This window comes from Morone saxatilis, unplaced genomic scaffold (assembly GCF_004916995.1).
Source record: "Morone saxatilis isolate NCDOM2014 unplaced genomic scaffold, NCSU_SB_2.0 Contig24, whole genome shotgun sequence".
NCBI classification, from domain to species: Eukaryota; Metazoa; Chordata; class Actinopteri; family Moronidae; genus Morone; species Morone saxatilis.
This window is the reverse complement of record NW_023339807.1, coordinates 2,484,340-2,491,507: the sequence shown is the minus strand read 5'-3', so window position 1 is coordinate 2,491,507 and position 7,168 is coordinate 2,484,340. Positions and strand designations below refer to the sequence as shown.

Below are 7,168 nucleotides of genomic sequence, written 5' to 3'. Positions count from 1 at the left end.
GTGTGGTGTGTGTGTGTGTGTGTGTTGTGTGGCGTGTGCATGAGAGAGAGAGAAGAGCGAGCCATTGAGTAAACACACACACACTCTCACACATATTGTGAAGGTAATAAATAAAGAGAACTGGGGCTCTTTCATTCATCTGGATCCTCCTTCTCAGCATCTCTGTCTTCATCTTTTCTTCCAACAATCACCTGAAACACAAAGAGACATAGCACACAATCTGTCAGTAACACAGTCCATAGAAACATACTTTCACAATACATCTCACATTTTTTATGTTTGCTTGCAGCTGGAAATCAACAGTTAGTTGACACAGTAATGTCCCCCCCTAAAAGGGTATACTTTTATGTTAATACTTATGTTTCATATTTCTGTCTGTCTGTCTTATCTTGAGACAAATTTTTTGGTTGACTTGTTTGTCGCAAACTCATTTTGGTCTCTGTGATTGCAGTCCATTGCAGAATTAGCTTATTTTCTGTCTGTCTGGATATTTCTGGATATTAAATGAAAAGATTGATACATGAGATATTGTGTCAGTAGAGAGCATAAAGACTGGGGGGTGGGATAAACAGCTAGCTTGGCTGTCTCTAATGTGAAAACGTACAGCTGCAAACACTTCTGCAGTTCATTAATCAACATGTTGTGTCCAATTTGTTCAATCCATACATTAAAGAGAATACATTTATGTAATTTATATTTATAAATTATTTGTATGTAGAATTTGTAGGTTTAAAGTGAGTTTTGTGCTGTAGACTAACCATTTCTTAATGAATTTTTTTTTCCTGAAGTCAGTTTGGTACCATATTGTCTATAAAGACACCAAACCTGTGTTCAGCAACCACATGTAGCTACCTGTGCTGTACCCAGGGACACTGTCGGGGCGGATGGATAAACTGTGAATCTCAAAATAGTTCCAGCAGGTGTAACTGTCTAAAACTACAAAATGTTTTTTATCCTACCGTTTGTGTATTGATTACACAAATGGGACACAACTAGTGAGTTTTAGATGTGTTAGTGAGTTTATTTTTTCACTTTGGACAGAGAAGCTTCCAGTCTCCATGCTAAGGTAGGCTAACAACCTCCCGACTGCATCTTGGGACTTGAACTGAAAAACTGAAAAAAGACTTAAAACAGACATGAAAGTGATGTTAATCCTCTAATCTCTAATCAGAAAGCTATTCTAACTATATATGCCCAAATTACCAAAGAAATTCAAAAAACTTATCATTTTCCATTTAACATTATTGTATTGGTGGAAGGAGAAAACTCAAAACGTTCACAAATGAAACCATCTGCATGGCTAGATACCAGGTAATTGAAAAAATATGCTTTCATGTAATCTTAGTAAATTCAACCAACCATTCAAAAGTTGTTTTTATTTTCCTGACTTGGCCTTGACTATTTGACTGTATTTGGTTTTGCTTGGTCCTGGCTTTAGTCACCTAAATAAATTCAATGTCAAACTAACTAGCACACCTCCACAGTATAATATCTTGATGGTACGGTTGAAAGTAAGATTGCAAAAAAATGTTGGAAAATATTCTAAGGGTCAGACATGAAGAGGGAGAGGGGAAAACACTAAGGAGATAAAGACAAAGACAGAATGGAGGATTTAAGAGTAAGAGGAAATGGAAGATGACCAACAGGGAGTAGAGGATGAAGAGGAGGAGAAGGAGGGAGTGAGAGATGAAACGGAAGGACTAGAGGATGCTGAGCAAGAGGGAGTAGAGGATAGGGAGAGTACAAGAGAAAGAGGAGGAGAGGGTGAAGAGGAAGAAGGAGTGGAGGAACAAGAGGAGGAGTGAGAAGAGAAAGAGGAGGAGGAGTAAAGGATGGAGAGGAGGAGGGAGCTGTGGACTAATAAATAATTCATGGCCTCCCTTAGGTCTCTTTCTACCCTGGCTTTCCTCTTTACCGCTTTATATTCTCTTCCTTTCTCTCTCTCTCTCATTCTCTCTGTCTCTCTATGTCGTTCGCCCAGCCTTTGGTAGTCAGTTCCCAGTGGAAGCAGGCTGGTGTACGGCAGGAATCTCAAATGTTGGATGAGCGCCTTGTTTATCTGCTGCTCCTGTAGCTTTCTGACTGCAAACATACATACATTTAGTGTCTGTGTACATTCTTTTCCATGTGTTTGTGAACTGAAAGCATATACATGTGCATATAAATGCTGAGTCCAGTATAAAATCCGTATCGTATGAATCTTCTCTTTTTGTAACTGCAGGAGTCTGAAAGCAGGACTGAGTTAACCTGCAACAGGGTGTAGGGGGAAAATTAGCTATGGCCCCCTATCGAGGCAGCTTGTTGCAATCTAATATTTAGGAATATGCAACATATATGTTACTGGAGATCCTATATACTAAAAAGTAAAAGTTGTTAATACGGTCTCTTCAAGACAGGACCATTGCAGGAGCAACCCCATTCAATTTACATTGTTCTTTAGGGGTGCATATTACCAAACAAATTTGACATAAAACAAATTACCACACAGTAAACCCTGAGGTCTGGTGCACCAGGGCAGCTTTGTGAGGTTGGTTGTCTTTGACTACCAGTCAAGACTGAAGGAACATTTACATCTGTGTGATGCAGAGTTGTGACCAAATCATCGTTTTGCAAGTCGCAAGAAAGTTTGCTGCTGTGATTTAAAGAGAAACAAATATAACAACAAAAAAGCAACGGAAAAACAGCTTTAATGCCCTAGTGTGAAAAGTATATAATAAAGAAGAAAGTGAATGGTACAGTTTACATCTGGTCAGGTTATTTAACACATTTGTTCCTTCACTAAGTTCACTTCCTGGTGTCGTTTTATTTTTCTGCCCATTTGTAGCGTAATTAACTTCATGGTTTTTGCTGTTTTGTTACTTTATTATTTTGGTTTGAAATGTGTCTTTATGGCCCCGTACACCCACACAGATTTGTCTGATTAGTCCTCCACTGAGTCAGAAGGCAGGTGGAATTATATGAGGTCACCAGACTGTAAAGGTGTAATTTCTCCTGCCCCAACATATGGACCAAAGCTTACAGGAGAGTCCATACACAACCACTTAGTATACAATATTTCCATAGCTACCTTAATTTAAGTGCCCATTTTGAATGGTATTTAATAATCATAATCTCTTTTTGTTGCTTACTGCTGACAGCTTTCTGCAGGAAGACTTTTTAAGGAACATCTTGAGGCTTCTAGTTGAGTTTTCTAGATGCAGAAGCACAGGACAAACTAAAGGTTAACAACTTGTCGTGAAAACAGTTCAAGTCACAGCTCATCTGTCAAGGTCAAGGTCACTGAAGCTCTGTACCTGTGTGTGTGTGTGTGTGTGTGTGTGTGTTGGTGTGGGTGTGTGGGTGTGTGTGAGGAGATATGGTAGCCATGTGTGAATGAATGAGTGTCATCGCTCCTCACTTCACTGTCATACACTCTATAAGCCAACAAGGCATTCATTGTTTTAAAAGGATTTGATATACTAAGAACAGATGTAGGCTTCCGCTCTCTTGGGATCAAAGAGCACGAAGTAGGTGTGTGTGTTTGTGTGTGTGTCAGAGGGTTCCACTTGGGAAGCAGATGGAGCTGGTGGGTGGGTTTTGTGGGGAGGATTTAGCAGGCGTGGCCAGCTGCTGGCTGTCCTTTAATAGAGACGGTCTCACCCTCCCCCCAAAAATGAAATCCTTGAACTGCTCAGTGTTGGGACAGACAGCTACACAACAATAGAAAGAGGAGCAAAAAAAAAAAGGGGAAATGAATGAAACAGAAGAGGACAGTAGTAGCAAGTTACACTGACTTGCATTATTCAAACCTGGAAGAGATAGCAATATTTTTGGATAAAACACTGATAGCTTTATTTATCTGTATTTTGTAATTCATTTATTTAATTTATTTAATTTAGTTTTATAGTTTATACTAAAACACAAACCTGTGATAAAAACATACCTTTTCCACAAGAAGTAGGGTTCTCAGTATGTCTGTGAATGTGTGTTTGGATCCGATTTAGAAAGATACTATTCAGTGAAGAGATGTTAAAGGTTTGGAGCATGCTTTACTCATATATAGATGTGTTTGCAGATTAGCAGTTATTGCAGACTTTACTGCAGCAGTTGTTTGTGAGGAATTTGTTGAATTGGTTGGAATATTTGGATATAATGTGATATTCAGTGACATCCATTTTATGAATTTATTTATCTATTTTATGGTATTTATTTTTAAGATGTATATCAACGGCTCCAGGGACAGCAATGTGAGGTCACTTTGGTCCAAACTCAAATATCTCAACACCTTTTGGATGGATTGCCAGGGCATTTTGTACAGACATTCATGGTCCCCAGAGGATGCATGCTACCGTCTGTTTACTATCTGACTTTTCCTTTAGAGCCATCAGTGTGTTTTTAGTGCTAATGTTAGCAATCTAACATGCTACACTAATGCAGTGAATATGGTAAACATTACACCCTCCAAACATCAGCATGTTACCATTTCCATTGTGTTTGCAAGCACATGTTAGCATTTAGCTAAGTACCACTGCGCCCAAGTAAAGCCTCACAAAGCAGCTAGCATTGCTGTAGATGCTTTGTCTTGTTAGTCTACTGTGTATCTGACCAAAAATCTGACCTAAAGTATTAGACTTTCTTTCCTCTTTCCTCAACAGAAATGACTGACAGAAGGCTTAACTGTGCATGTCCTGCGGAGCCAGGCAGATTACTGCATTTTTTATTAGATTATATCAACTTTAAGGCCTCATCTTTCTCTGAGCTTTTGCCGATTAAAACCCACTCTGCTACAAGAAAGGCTACAAGGTTTATTTTATCTCGATTGAATGGCAGTATAAACCCACATCCAAGCTGCTATATGTCCCTTCGAGAACTTGTAGGTGATGTCACAGACACGATGGTCATGTTTGGTTCAAGCACAGAGGACAGTTTTGGCTTTTTCTTGCAAAATATTGATCTGCACAGTAGCAGTAAGATGGGAGAGAACTTACAAAGTAAAATAATGGATGCTGATGTTACATTTAATACATTTACATTTTAAGCCAAACACCAATGTTTTTTAACCTTAAATAACAGGCCAGAGTGGAAATCTGCTACATTAACTGGTCAAACCCCATGAACTCAGCAATCTCTACCTCCCTCCACTCTCTTTATCCTCCTCCTACCATGTTTTATCATAAATCATGTTTTCATTCCCAAGTTTCCAACAGGCACACTTTTCCCAATCAGGAAACTTTCATGCTTGATCTCTGATTGATCAAAGAGCTGCCATTATCAGGGAACAGCACTTGAACCCTTGAACCCTTAATAAGCCCCAGGTGGGCAGCATGGAGGCTGCAGACATACATTGTGCACTTGAGTAACCTGAATATCGTCTGGCTTTTTGCTGCAACCTTATTTCTGAATTTTGCAAACAACATGTGAGACTTTCAGCCACTTGCTGGCTGCATGGTTTGATTTCTCAAACCAGCTTGGTTGAATCAGACTGACAGACATGCACCCCCAACCCCCAACCACCAATACCCCCGAAGCCCAGGGGTCACGACACTTGACCCCTCCCCCTGCAGGGAGGTCCCGTTATGTCTGATCCTGTTTAATGAACTGAGTCAGACTGCCCTTAAATGTCACTCGCTGAACACCCAGAGCTGGGAAGGTGCTGATGGTTTAATAAGCTGCTTTATGATGGCACAGTGTGTGTGTGTATGTGTATGTACACGTGTCTGTGCATGAGTGAGAAGGGCTTAAACTTGTGTTTGTTGGATGTGAGTGTGTACATGTGAGTGAATTTGGAATGATTTGAATTTACCTAAAGATATTTTTCCATATTTCTTCATTCAAACCTCCCACTGGAACTTGACTGTACTTAAACTTTCCAGTGATTTCTGGAGGAATGCAGTGTTGTGTTGCCAAGTCTGTGTTGAGCTGCACGGACCTCTACAACAAACAAAAACTCCACTGTCTCTACAGCGTAGTGATAATTAACAGAAGCAGGAGGAAAAGCCAGTAAACGCTCCAGCTGAACATCTCAGACAACCGTTTTCCACATGCAGTTACATACACAAACACACAGTGATTTTCCGCAGCTTGTTGGCTGTTTTGACGTCCCACATTAATCAAGAAGAAACTCAGTGTTTGTTTAGCAGAAACTTGTTAATACAAAGGCTACTTGGGTTTATTTAACAAGGAAAGAAGCCTGTTTGCTCTGGTTTCTCAGGTAATCCAGTGTGGATTAACTTTTAAAACTAACATGGTGGCATACAGACAGGCCTGGGTGTAAACATCTGCAGCCTGGTCATTGTACCAGTGCCAAGGAAAGCCATACAGCCCATTTATGAAGCAAAAGCCACAAAGAAATAATGACCACAAAGGTAAGCGAAAAATGAAGAGAACTAAAAGACACAAGGAGGCCAAAGTAAACATTACATTACTCATATGTTACCTCGTTTTGACCTTTCACTGTAACACAACCCTGAGCTAATTTGTGTCATCTGAAAAATAGTGGAACACAGCAGTGCCGTGCGTGGTTGCAAGTTTCATCAGAAACCTGTGAAAGACTTTTGGGACTGTTACCCTAAGATCACAACTGCATCATTCTGTCGTCTCAAGACAACAAATATTTATCATACAATGGATTGATATCCAGAAGATATTGATGCCTTGTCTGCCTGGTTGTGTGCATGCCCACTTTATTGATTGCACCTGTAACAATTATCCAGTGCTACTCTGACTGCCTAACAGCTGGCAACAGCCTTGCTATGTGAGCTGCCATTTGGTTTTTACATGCCCTGAAGAAGACTGAGTCGAAACGCGTAGGCATCAAGCCCATTTATTAAAGGCATTTTAATTTCTGCACAGCGGTGTGCCTTGGTATTTTTGGTTATGACTTATAGATCACAAAGCACATACAAGTCTGATTTCTCCTCTTTTTTGGTCTCATGATATGTCCTTGCATCGAAAGAGCTCCTGCTTTTGTGAAGTAGCCAATCTGTTCCCTCTATAGAAGTTAATCATACAATGATGATTAAATTGCAACATTATCTACAAATGTCACAATTGTTATTGTGACCATGATCTAAATGCCTCATGTACTGATCCGCCACTGACTGCATGTACTTTGGAATAAATGCATTTAACTGTGAGACTTGGTGAAAATTGTTGAAAATTACACAACATTTCCAAACTCCGCCCCATT

At 39.9% G+C, this 7,168-nt stretch overlaps 1 protein-coding gene across 2 annotated transcripts in view; it reads right to left on the bottom strand.

Moving 5' to 3' along the window:
- Positions 1-72: 72 nt before the first annotated feature.
- cdk14 (cyclin-dependent kinase 14) overlaps positions 73-7,168 on the bottom strand; it is a 202,912-nt gene continuing 195,816 nt past the window's right edge. For both annotated transcript variants that reach the window (XM_035672792.1, XM_035672793.1), the window contains one exon: positions 73-191. The gene's annotated coding sequence lies outside the window, so the exon portion shown is untranslated. The remainder of the gene's footprint in view (positions 192-7,168) is intronic.